Below are 14,050 nucleotides of genomic sequence, written 5' to 3'. Positions count from 1 at the left end.
GTTTACTGTAGCTAGCGAAGACAAGCAAGATCGCGTACAGTTAACGGTATACAAGACCGTCATTGACCATCGGATTATGCTACTCTGCATAGGTGCAGTCCCATTATCAACGTTGCACATAAACGCGAGCCTAGCAGTTACATCAAGTATTCGAGATGAGTGAAAACTAGTAGAGATACGAGTACACCGGGCCGTCGTTGCTCATTGGATTGGGCTGCCGCGCATATGTGGGGAACCCTAATTAGCGTCCCACATAGACACGGATTCAGCAGCTACAATAGGTAGTCGAGGAGGCTACCGACATCGTGGTGACCGCTTCATGATTGGTGGTCATCATCTATAGAACGTCACAGTTATAATAGGAAAGACACCCACAGCATTCTGGAAGCACTGTATTATCTACAAGCTAGCTATGCATATCTGGGAAATAGGATCACCCACAGGTGTCCCTCGCACTGCCACTGCAAGTTCGTACTGCTATCTAACTTTATTGCACTTATGGAAGACGAGATCCATGGGGAAAATGTGTTGTGCGCAGGTTCACCGAACAAAAATATACCATTTGTTAAATCGGAGGTGTCTAAAGCAAAACAAACGCCTGAGACTGGTCCCATAGTGTGGCATTTGTATTAAATACTCTTAGTATGTCATTTTTATTCTTTAGGAACACCGAAGAACGCCAAAATATGCTAAAGTGCGATTTCGTGTTGTACGTCGCGTAAACCGGCAAAAAATGCAAATCGGCGATGGTCAATGACCTTGACATTTCGCTCACTTAAACAAAATGCTACGTTAACATGTCACGGAAAGGTGCAAATTGATTAGACTAACTTCACATAAAAATTGCAACTTCGAAAACCCTATAGTTTCAGCGAACTCAATTTCGGCGTATCAATAGCCTGCGGCGTTGAAACTCCACTGCATCTGCATGTAAGTTCATGGTTGATTGTGTGTACGCGGTGGCACACGTCGTACTGACTTTCCGGCAAGGTTCCATGTTCGCCGGTACCATGACTGCTTGAGGGTTACTTCCTACTACCTGGAGCACAACCATACACGCAGCAAGTTTATTTTTGACAGGCTCCCCATCAACCAGCGACTGACAAATGATGAATTAAAGGAGTGCTGTACCCTTTTGAAATACGGTGCTCCGCCATCGGAGATTCGGCAGTACGTCGCCGACCACTTTGGAAATGTACTCACTATCAAGGATGTGCGTAACTATCGCGTCAAATGCCAACCCCCATTGTTAAGTAGGTCGTTGCTTAGCTTTTAGTTGGTTTCTTAGATGACATGTCATCCATCATAGCCAAGTTTCAAGAGTGCGGTTGTGTGCTGCTGGTGGAATCGGAGGGTGGCAGATATAGTCACCTGTGCTTTTCTCGAACGCAGCAGATAGCACTCTTTAGACGTTTCCCGGACGTCGTAAACGTTCATGCTACACACTGTACTAACCGTCTTGGGTAAATTAATTTAGAGACCCTGACGTTCGCTGTTAAGGTACAAGCTTTATACATTCCTTGTGACAGATGGCATGGATATCGTTGTACCAGTAATGTATGCATTTATCGGAAGCGAGCATTTTGAGCCATTGTGCAAGCTGTTCAGCTTGTTCAAGGATATGATGGGTGGACAATATGCAGTCAAATTGTTCGTCATGGACAAAATGACTTCACAGATGCGGGTTGCCAAAGCTGTATTTGTCTGCGATATAATGGTGTGCTATTTTTACGCACGGCAAGCCCTCCGGAAGCAAGTACGTTTCATTGCTTTGGTGTAACTTTTGCAAACAATTTCCAACCGCAGTCGGCACATATTCCACCGCATGGCTCGCTTTGATAATGCAGCTGAGTAAGTAACTGCACCAAACATTAATCGCGTAGATTTCGCCACGATTTGCGGATCCTGAGGAGAACAGATCCCAGTTTTGTCTCTTATTTGACAGCCCACTGGCTCCTCATCACTGTAAAGTGGGCTATTCCTGCACAACGTGGTTTGGTACGTTTTGGGAATGTGACCAACAACCGCCTGGAGAACGCCAACGGGCGTTTGAAGAGGCGCGTGCATCACTCAGATAGCCTGGAGCATGCCGTGATGAACAGGAATTCATGTGATTGTAACTCGAAGGCCTCAAATGCCGAATCAATGAACCCATGGCAATCCGCAACGACTACACATTTATCCCTCATCCCGGTAATGGGAATTATGAACCACTAGATAAGCAAACAAATAAAATTCCATTACATCCAAACGCTTAAATGCTGTTTCCGAAGATTGATTGCCTGCCCATTCTCCTTTTCAGAATCCTTGTCCCGTGAAGTGGATCTTAAGAAAGTGAAAAATGGAGCGACTACCAATTAAGCTTGTATCAGTGATGCAATGAATAAGTTAGGTGACTTCGAGTACAGTTGTGTGTACAGCAGGCTGTCAGGTAGAGCTATCACCCATAATTGAGTCCTTATTTTTACCTGTCAGCCTATATATTGGATTGATGCTTACTGTAGGTAGCGAAGATAAGCGGCATCGCGTATATTTAAGGGTATGTTAGACCGTCAGCTTTATACTCAGCGTCTCACATAGACACATGTCTTGCAATTACGACAAGCATCCAATGTAGGCGGTCTCAACTTCAGTTACGAGTATGATGGGCAGCCGTTGGTCGTTAAGATGTCACGCCCACAGCCATCTCGTAACAGTATTACCTACAAGCTGGTTATGCATATCTGGGAAAGGGGCTCATCCACAGATGTCCCTCGCACTGCCATCGCATTGGAATATGAGATCCAAGAGGAAAATGTGTTGTGAACAGGTTCGCCGAACAAAAATATCCCATTTGTTAAATCTGAGGTATCTAAAGCAAACAAACGCCTACGACTGATCCTATAGGGTGGCATTTGCACTTAAGATGTTATTTTATTCTTCAGGATCACCGAAGAACGCCAAAATGTACTAAAGTGCGATTTCGTGTTGTATGTCGCGTAAACCGGTAAAAAATGCAAATCGGCGATGGTCAACGACCTTGACATTTCGCTCACTTAAACAAAATGCTATGTGCAACATGTCACGGGAAGTTGCAAATTGATTATACTAACTCCCCATTAAAATAGCAACTTCGAAAACCCTATAGTTTTGGCGAACTCAATTTGGGTGGGTCAATAGCCTGCGGCGACAGTATCGAGACACAATTTGAAAGTCTCTACGTTCAACTCTGACAACTAACCTCAATTAGTACCACCAACCTAGAGCCTTTCAAATCGGACGCTGTCAATTTCTCTTACCAATACGCTCGTTATAAGGTTGGACGTCCATACCTGGTAACAAAGAAACACAGATCCATTGAGAGAGCTACGTACTTGTGACAACCTCATCAAAATCCATCTCGATATAGTGACCGGGATAGTCGTGATGAACAGAATTGAGTATAAACGAACATTCTGGGTGGCACAACCAAGTTCAGTCAAACAGCCAACGACATAGATTAAACACTTACAATAGAGCAACATAATAAGAGCTACAATACGCGTGAAACGCCTTGAGGCGAACGGTGTGATCTCTAATATAACCTACGAAAAAGCTAAACCAAAAAGTTCAACAAGGCCTCGCCTGTACGGCTTGCCGAAAATTCATAAGCCTAGTTGCCGCAAAGACTGATCCCATCACCTAATCCGCAGTGGCTTGCCAAAATGCTTGAACCAATACGACGACAAAGGCGTCAATACAGCTTGAGAGATACATTTCGATTCGTTGATCCAATAGAGGACCTGAACTGAAAGATTGGTTCGGGTACTCATTGAACGTGACTTTACTGTTCACTAACGTCCGTTTAACTGAAAGTTTTAACTACCCATGTGACTACACAGAAGCAGACAGCTTTCAGGTGCCAATTCCAGTCAACGAATTGTGGGAACTCCTCCGATGCACACTGAATATGCAAATACAGTTCAACGGCATGCTCTACCGTCAAATTGATGACGTTGTCATACGCTCATCACTGGGTCCAGTGTTAGCCGATATTTTCACGAGTAAACTCGAAAATGGCCCCTTAAAGGCTAGCATAGAGAATATGCAATAATGCTGTCGATATGTAGAAAACATATTTGCTATTGTTAAAAATGAATCCGAGTTGGAATTGCTCCAAAAACAGTTCAGTAATGATCACACCGCCATTTGATGCACTTTGGAAGGAGAGACCGACAACTTCTTCACGTCCTAGATGTTGTCCTTGAACGGCACCAGGATGGTATACTGAAACGATTAGTGCACCAAAAACGTGCTCGGTCCGGGCAACACATTGAATTTTAGCAGCTTTGTGCCACTAAAAGAGAAACGGAACTTCATCCATAGTCTAGCTAATCAAGCGAAGAAAATCGCCCTGAAAAGGCTCTGAGGGCGCGCTGGAACACGAAATCCGAACTCTCATTAACGTCCTGAGATAAAACGGGTTATCCGACAAGTTCATTATAAAGCATTCAAACAAGGAAGGAGCAAACGCCGTCACCGCTATGGTTGGGAAAAAACCCGTTACCATTAGCCTCTCGTTTAGAACAGTAATACTGGCCGACTACTGAACAAAAGCCTTTCTACCAGTTTGAACAAATTTTTCCCGTCAGCAAGACTCCGAACATGGTTCAAAAGAAATCCTTCGTGCCAGTTTAATCTCAAAGATAATGCGCCTGTCTACGCCCGAAATATATTAGTGTACTCATTTTCTTGCAGCTGTGCATCGGAATAAATCGGACGCACGACTAGGCGACCCATATCCCTGCAGGTTCAGGGCTACCTTGTTTGAACACATCTAAGCCAATGCACAACCCTCATAGTGATATACGTACACATCCGTTCGATTCTGCCGGATGCCTATAATCTGTAACCGAATAGCGGCTACTGTTTTGTAAACCAAGCTGTGTCTTCTCCTTGCAGTAGTTTTAACATTTCGGCCTCCCGCTATTTGGAGCCGCAATCTCACTCACAAGGTGGTACTCTGCAACAGATCTTTTTGAATTTGTTTCCTATTTTGCAGTCCCTAATGCAGCCAGAGCTGTCTCATGGTCCGTTTGGTGGGCAGCAGTGAACCTCCGTACCGCCTCAATGGACTCAAAAAATTGCTGATCCATGCTGGTCTTAATTTGTAACAATTTCTTGGAAAATCATTAGCAGAATGCCAACACCCGAAATGTCCATGTACGGAGATGTCCACGAAGTCATGTACGACGTCACGGTGACGTTTCGGCGACTGCCACACCCAGTCTGATGGCTTGCTCGTAGTTCATATCCCTGGTATTTCCCGGATGACCATGTTACACTCGTCCACGAGACCGTCACAATCGGCTAAATTTATGGAAGGAATTTAAAACGCTGGCCACGCTTTTGTGCTGTAAGCCTGTACTGCCCATAAAAATGTTAATTTATCCAGTGGCACAATCAGTGTTTCGGTATACCGGTGAGGATAAAACTTGCCGTGCACTCGAGGTAGCGTGTGCCGACCATAATTAAAAATAAAAAATTCACAGATGTAATGAAGTCCTCGGCTTCGTTTAGAGGGACGCTTGCTGCGATCATAGGAAACGTTTTCCAATTCGGGTCGCGAATGTCTGCTCCATTGTGAGTTTGCGCAGAAAATATGGGGCGTAGTTATCGTTATTTAGTCTTGACGCTATTTTCAGATAGAATGAAGAATAAAACACGTTGAGAAACAGCTTTTCACAGCTTTTTCTTCGTGTTTACGGAAGCATCGTGCGAAGCCATTGGTAGCCATTAAAACACTGGTGCCGTGCTCACGTTGAACCCCAAGTACATTTAAAAACTTCCAACAAAATTGGGACTGCGTGTAGAGATCTGATATTTTATAATAAACATCATCAAATACCAAAACTGTGTGTTAAGGGATCCTTCCTTCAACGTGCTGTTTAGCGGAACTTTGGGGTGTCCGTCTAGGAATCTGCTCGAATTGCTAGCTCCACCAAATTCGACTACAACGTGCCGCCACGCAACGGAGTTGAGAAATTCGTCTATCGGTTTGATGTTTAAGGGCTAATCAGCAGTGGTAGTCGATGTTCCATGGCTAAGGCGTGTCCTAGAAGCTTGACAAGCCAATCACTCAGACATAAAAATTCGGAAGTATCCAGCGTGCGCTAATTAAGAATTGGTCACCTCGCATGTCATATGTGCTGGGTTCAAAGCTCGGCACGACCGTTGGGTATACACTATTTATGAGAGCCGATATAAGCAGACGCAAGTCCAACGCTTCCTCCCTTTGTGTGGACTCATCAGAATGGTCGCGCAGTAACGTGAACATGATTCTTCAGAACAGAGTCGTGTGAACATGAATTCTACAGATTCTCGTTGAAACCAAACCCAGAAATCATTAGTTCCCTTCAAGTACCCCCACTATACTCATGGTTGTACGGTTGCTTGTTCGCAAGAAAGCTGTTGTGCTTTTGTTGAGCGATTCTTTACCCACCTCATAAGTTCTGGAGCCGGGGTTGGCAGTCATGGGTGACTATCAAATTATCGGACTTGCTAAGTGGGCTTCTGAACGTGGTGTGGTTACAGCCTTCGTTATTGACGGTTAGTCCATCATCTCGGTCAACTATCTGTACAGTTAAGATAATCTAAAATAGTTGCTGTGACAGAATGCTGGTCCCTACTGGATCCCGCGTATTAGCGCGATTCGAATCCAGCTTTCCAAAACCTGTCGTTCGCCGATATTTTGGAGATATCGGATGCTGGTGGCAGTTGATGTAATCGGTGCGTAAATACAGGGTCGTTAGTAAACGTTTAAGTAGAGATTTGGAAGGGATCTGCACTTCCAAGGTATGAGCCTGAATGCGCGGGCGCCATTGAAGCGCGAGTGGGCCATGTCTGGCAATGTCACTAAACATTAATGCGTCTTGTCTGAGGTCCTTAACCTAGGAGACGGCAATGGCCAGCGCAGCTGACATTGCTAATAGTGGCGTTCGTACTTGGCCGCACAGTTATCGTTCGATCTCCTTTGGCTCGCTTTCAAATTTTGCGTGGTTTTGCGTGGAACGTTTGGAATGAGCTCAAGAGCGAGTTAGAACAGCATCCGAATTATCGAGTGTAAATAACGTTTTAGTTGTGTAAGAGCAAGCGTGGCTGAGTTGGAATGTACATACGAAGGTTCAGTGCGACTACATAGGGTAAATATAATAAGCAGCGTACAAAAATCATCACACTCTTTGGATGGACACATATTTGCTGACGCATATAGGGTGGGCTACATTGAGTCAGGTTAGTCTGCATCTCAAACTGTAAGTATCAGCACGTCACTGCTGTTCTAGAACTGTTCAGAATAACTCGGTTGCTCTTCGGAGAGCGGCACCGAAGAGGTTTCAGATGCATGAGAGCCCCAGGATGACGATCGGTGGTTTCAGTCACATCTGGATGTTTGTTTCCTACCGGATTCAGATACGTCAAGAACGTCGTCATTTTTATCCTATGTCGCAACAGCAAGAAGGCGAAAGGACATGGTTTCGACTCTTCAGTCCAGATAAGCAATGTGTGCGTAGTGTGGGTTGCAGTTCAGAAGGTCGACTTCTACAAGTGATTGATGCTCGGATGACCTATCGCATCGTTGCAGCAGAAATGCGACGGCAGGTCAACCAATACGACAAAGATATTTCAAATGTTGAGCGATGTGCGTATTGGAACAAACATGTGTGTGGAGCACAGTTAGCGAACGCACACAACAATGATCAGAGACTGTGTAGAGCAACGGGAAGTACGGACTCCCCATGGTAAAGCGGAAGATTGTGAGGTTTTAGCGCTAAGCATGCTGTTTTCCAGAGGGTACCACTGAGACGCTAAACTTGACCGTTACACTGGATTATGTATGATGATGTATGTATGATGTATGACGCGTAGCAACAACATTCTCCTAAGAAGACATGAACGATGAGCCTCTGTCGGAATAGATATGGTATGACATTCGAACAAACAGAAGATTTGTGAAGTTATATCCGCACATGCAGGTGCAAATGGGAATCTAAAGACGCGTTAATTGTTGCAAGTAGCGGATGTGTATTGGATGGATGTGAACATTTAAAATCCAAACTCAGGAGCTCAAAAGTTTGTGTCACTTTATTGAGCTTCAGTTGGGCACACAAGTTGCAAGAGAAAATAGCGCGCTTGACATCGCCGACGGAGTAGGGAATATTGTTACAACGCAAAATTGAAACGTACGAGTTATGCCGGTGTGGCAGAGGGAGTTACAGAGCTCTCCGAGTTGGTTATTGCTATCCAGAAAACACATACTTTTTGTGACAGATTTTCTGCTACATGTTTGTCCTTGCCAGGTTGGTATATGGCATCATACTTGTACTCGGACAACTCAGTCCTCCAGCATTTTATTTTGTCGTTTTTCATCTTATCTTAATCTCTCCCGCCATAAATGAATGAACCCTGATCTGCGATCAATTTAAAGGTTCTTCCAAATAGACGGTGCCGCCGTTTTCTGATGGATTTCAAGATAGCGTAGGTCTCTCTTCCGTTGCCAGAGGGATTCTTCTTGCCCCAATAGCGTGTCCTCAAGAAAAAGACCACTGGCTGAGGGTTTCGGCTGAGAGGTTTGTCTATAGCCACATCAGGGGCATCCGTTTCAAGCATCAAAGGCTCGTTGCAATCTGTTGTGATCAGCTTGGCATTTTCTAGTTAATTCTGGGTTGTCAAAGGCTACTTCGACATCGGCAGCTAGGCAAAACGTCTTATTCTTTATCATTTTCTTGATTTTGCCAGAAAACGAAGATATTCAACGGGTGCAGTACGCGAACGCGCCGATGATGAGTTGCATTTCCTTGGTAGTACGCAGGAAAAACTGATGGACAGGTTCAATGCGTTCAGAGTCCGGCTTTATGACAGCCTCTGAAACCTCATTACCTGGGAGGCGGATGACTTTTGAAGCAATGACGGTTTTATCATCGTTCAGCGTGATCCATACTTCCTCGTAGTTCTCAAAAATGGTTGGAGATTGTGGTCGTATTCATCTTGCGTATTGCCACAAATAGCCACATTGTCCATGTAGGCATACGTACTTTTCAACCTTTCAGTCGCAACGATATTGTCAATAGTTCACTGAAAAACATGCTACACTGTTTATGATACCGAAGGGTATGTGAGAAACTGAAACAGGCCACCACATGTTTCAGATGTAAAAATGTTGTCAGATGCAGAGATATGAACTTGATGATGAGCATACAAAATATCTAGTGCAAAAATTTCCTCAGTTATTTCGCCTAAGCGTGGAAGATTGGCTACGGTCAATAACAATCCGGCGTTTGTGACTGGCGGTCTGGATAGCCAAAATCTGTGCCCTCTAGCGAGAGGTTGACAGCTCGATGATGCCTTCTTGCAATAAGCGGTCAACTTTGGCACAGATGAACTTTTCGTCGTATGGTTGATACCGCCTTGATTTGTTTGCGACAGGCTTGCAAGCTGGAGGCAAGTAGACGAAAAGTGATGGTGACTCAGCGTTCACTGTCGTTGGGCCGCATATGACGAACGCATCACGAGGCCTGCCGAAAGAAATTTCTGCCTCGTTGTATAGACCAAGGAAATCCTGTCCGATTACAACATCGGTACAGAGTTGTGGCATTACACGTGGCTTCAGCTCAGTCTTCAAATGTAGAGGAAAGAAACACTAGGCTAACTGGCCATTCAACGGGATAGTGATGCAGGTGCCATTGTGACGACCGAGGAAATTATGTAAATTTTCCAATCATGCATTTTCACGAAGTTAAAATTGATGAAACTACAAGAACTTCCCATATCGACCAGAGCACGAGGAGCGAAGCCATTGACTTCGATAGTCGCGATGGTGGGTGCCAGGCAGGTAGGTGCCGCTGTAGTGACTAATCACGGTAAACTGGGTTTCGCTGTACAATTTGTATGCAACTTGGTGGTATTTTTTGAACAACACATGCGGCGAAAATGACCTCACTTAACGCAAATATTACAAACGGCTTCGCAAGCGGGCACCTTAAACGACAATGTCTAGAAGTACCACAAAAACTGCTGGTTATTTGCGTACCTAAATTATTTTCACCGAACTTGTAGGGTTTTTGAGGTTGTGAATTCAACGGAAAGTTGGTCTGATCCATTTGCACCTTTCGGTAATATCTCGCTTATAGCATTTTGCTTAAGAGAGCGAAATTTCTAGGTCGTGAACTACGACCGATTCGCGTTTTTTACCGGTTTACGCGAATGAAACACGAAATGGCACTGTAGCACATTTTGGCGTTCTTCGGTGTTCTTTAGGAATAAAAAAACCTCTGAAGAATATCCAACGTAAATTTCACCCACAAAGACCGGTTGTTGACGTTTGTATGCTGTACACTCCTCAGATTTAACTAATGCGATTATAACCGGGAAATATTTTTTATTCGTCGAACCTGGTCACACAATATTTCCTCGTGGACCTCAACTTTCATTAGGTGCAGCGTTGTTAGACAACAGCACGAACTGTTCAGTGGCGATGCGAGGCCATCTCTGTGGATGATCTCCTTTCCCGGATATGCATGACTAGTCTGTCGATAATACAGCGTCACGAGACAGCCGCAGGCGTCATTCCTATTACGAATATGACGCTCTATAGGTGGCGACCGTCATAAAGTGGTCCTCATGATGACGGTAGCTGTTGTAACTCACCTCGACTACTTATCGTGACCGCTGGGCCCATGTCTTTGGGCGAGGCTGATTATGGGTCCCCACCTATGATCGGTAGCCCAATCCAATGACCAACGCGGCCTTTACACTCACAACTCTACGCGTTGCCACTGATCTCGAATATTTATCGCAACTGCTAGGCTCGCGTCAATGTGCAACGCTTGTTATGGGACCTAACCTATTGACAGTAAAATGATCCAATGGTCAAGGGCGGTCTTCCATACCCATAACCATACACGCTGCCGCTTACCCTTGCTGCCTTTGCTAAACAGCAGGCCAATATCCATGCAGGCCGGTAAAAATAAGGTCTCAACTATGCTTGATAGCCTAATCTGATGGCCTGTCATACCCATTGCTGTATCCGACGCCGCCTCACCTGGATACTTATCGTATCTGCTAGTTCCGTGTCCATGTGCGGTGTTGATTAACCGTCGCACTCGGAAATGTACGCGTTGTCGCTTATCTTTTCTACCTACGATAAACAGCTGGCCAGTATTTATTCCAACCGATGAATACGAGGCCTAAACTATGCACATCTACATGATCTAATGGCGAACGATGGACCCCTGCTCACAACTGTACGCGATATCGCCTACCTTGACTAGTTTCTGAAACTGCCAGGCCAGTGCCTATATGCGACGCTGATCAGTGTCCTAATCTGACTGCCAATTGCATTGTCATGCACAGCTGTGGGCGCTCCAAGTCATCTCTACTGTTTGGCCAGTATCTATGTGGGCCGGTAAAATCAAGGCTCCAACTATGTTGTGTGATCGGTTTATTGAACGTTGGCAATCCATTTTTCGAAAAATCATTCGACGTTCTTCGGAATTAGGGATTCGCCAAACAATGATCCGAAAACACCCCCGGTCAAACACTGAAAGTCTTGACGTTTTCAGCGCGCAGGACTAGGTTCCTGACCCCCATAATAATACGGAGTGCACCGAAGTTTTTTTACACTCGATACTTGACGGATAAGCTCATGTCACACCCACGCCACAGGTGATGCAAGTCCGCGAGAGCTTCGTTGTCTTTACCAACCCTGATGGTAACGACACCTTTCGCGTTGCCGTCGGACGGATACAGCTACTCAGGTTGATAACTGTTTCTAACACTTCGATAGGCTCAACCGCAAGCATGAGGTTATGGTTCTATCCTACGCAGTCTTGCCACATCCCTGGAGGCTGTTTTACAGGAAGCCATCTCAACTGTTCTTTAAAGTGTTCGGTCCAGCATTGCAGCCGACGATTTTGCGAGTGAATTATTGAGCCACCCTTTTTCACCTATCGTTATATTGACCGTTGCATTTCCAAGGCGAGTCGACCGCATCAGTGGATGTGGGGCCCAGCTGTTTCTGGCAGCGAAAGACCTCTCCATTTCCCAATTTTTCGGTGTCCCATAAAGCCCTCAGTCTGTCCCTTAGGATCCTTGCTATCTGATGTTTGGGAAATCCCCTTACGCTGTTGTATTCGTCGCCTGCTTGTGCGCACTAGCGACCTCAAATATATACTTGATTGTATTGGAGATGTACGAGAGACTGCAATGAACAAAGTTGGCACAGCTATGCTGCATCCGCGCGCTCGCTATCAGTGCAGAATTGGTTAGCCGTGGAGAGTTATGGAGTCCGCCTACAAAGATAACGCTGGCCTGTAGTGGTTCTTTGAAGATGGCGGATCGGCATGCCCCTTGCTGAGATGCAAGGGCCTAAGGATTTGGAAGTATACCCTGAAGAGCATATATTCAAGCAAATCGCAAGCTTCAGAGAATGGAGGGTCTGCTCACACTGGTCACTGGAAAAGATGACGGGGTTGCTTGGGATGTTCCGAGAGCTAAACCGCTTGTCGACAGTCCGCTTCCTGGTTTACCAAATCAAATTTGTCAGACATAAAGCAGGTAAAAGCACGTCACGAGTGCACCAACTTCGTTACACGCCGGAAAAACGTACCTCAGACGTGATAATCTGTCTGCTCTGGACGCTAATGAACTGCGGATGGCGAAGATGGAAACAAGTAAATGGTCAACCGATCCACAGAGCTTTCGCCCGGGTGCTAACTACAGTCTTATCCAGGGTGCCCGAAAAAATCTCCAAGAATTGGATCCACGTCCACCGGTAGGAACCACAACCTGGGTAGCCCGGGGGTTCGTGTGCGCAACCTGAAACTTCTGTACCGCAATGATCCTGCGGTGCATGATGGTTGGGACTAAGTTTCCTAATGTTCAACTCTTCCAGGTAGGCCAATAGGAAAGAAGAATATATAGTTTCGGTGCTGCGAGTAATCGTATTACCAGTCGGTCTGGCGTTAGGCCCGTAACGCCCTGTGATTTGCGTGTAAAGGCAGTACAGCGTCCACAAAAAAAGACGACCTTGCCTTCTACGGAGGAGAAAGAGCTGGCCCTAAACCCACGCACTTCGATCGCCCTTCGGTTGACCGTGGCCGTCGATGCATTATTCAAGACAGTCGAAATGCCTTTAAAATCAGTGTCTGGTGCTACTCAAAAAGCACCTTCCGTACGCAGCTAGATTGTGAGTAAAATTGTAGTTGCTTATTCCCTGCGGCTTCGGGCCAGGTCGCCCCCTGCAGCAAAGTGGATCGGACTATTGAGTGAGTGGTTCCCAGAAGGGCCCCCTAGAAAGCTCTAATAGCCGCCATCTCGCGGTTCAGACACTCTAATAAGAAGATAGAAGCAGAGTCCCTAAGGAAAACTCTTCATCCTCTTACTGCCTTTTGGTCAGACTTGCTAGTCCATGGCTCAAGGTTGGGTACCTCAAAGAAACGTGTTTCTCCGGCGTTAGCAGCATAGAAGCATCACTTGCCCCGGCAGCTCTTTTCTCACCTGCCTTCTCTTACATCCACCCCCACCTGTCCAACGGTGCAGTGCCACCAACGCATCTGCCAGCCCTCCTAACCACTCTTTCGTGTCTAAAAAGTCGTCCAGAAAAATAAATCCAAACAATATCTTCCCAATGCATAAAGGTCTGATCCACGTTGCAGCCTTCAATGTCCAGTGGGCGCCCTCCATGTCGAATTGGGTGGCAGGCATTTGCTGCTGAAACTTTGTTTTCTCCATCCGTTGACGTAAGTTGCCACTGAAACACGCAAACAAGTCCCACTCCTCAGTCGTGCTCTTCAGTCCTCTTTGGATGAGCTCATATTCTCCACACTTCACTCTTCGGGTATCCGGTAACCCTAATGTAATGGCTCGTGGTATCTGCGTTGTGAGAGTTGCACTCGTCCCAAGTAAATAGTCTACTTTGCACTGTGTGATTGTCTGACTCAATTAAGATAAAAAACGTTGAAGCTGCAAATGGTATCTATTTGGCTTAGTTGTGTACGCTCCAACAAGCTACAGCTCTGACACTGAAAATAACGAG

This window comes from Opisthorchis viverrini (assembly GCF_000715545.1).
Source record: "Opisthorchis viverrini unplaced genomic scaffold opera_v5_631, whole genome shotgun sequence".
NCBI classification, from domain to species: Eukaryota; Metazoa; Platyhelminthes; class Trematoda; order Opisthorchiida; family Opisthorchiidae; genus Opisthorchis; species Opisthorchis viverrini.
The sequence above is the reverse complement of the archived record's forward strand: the minus strand, read 5'-3'. Positions refer to the sequence as shown.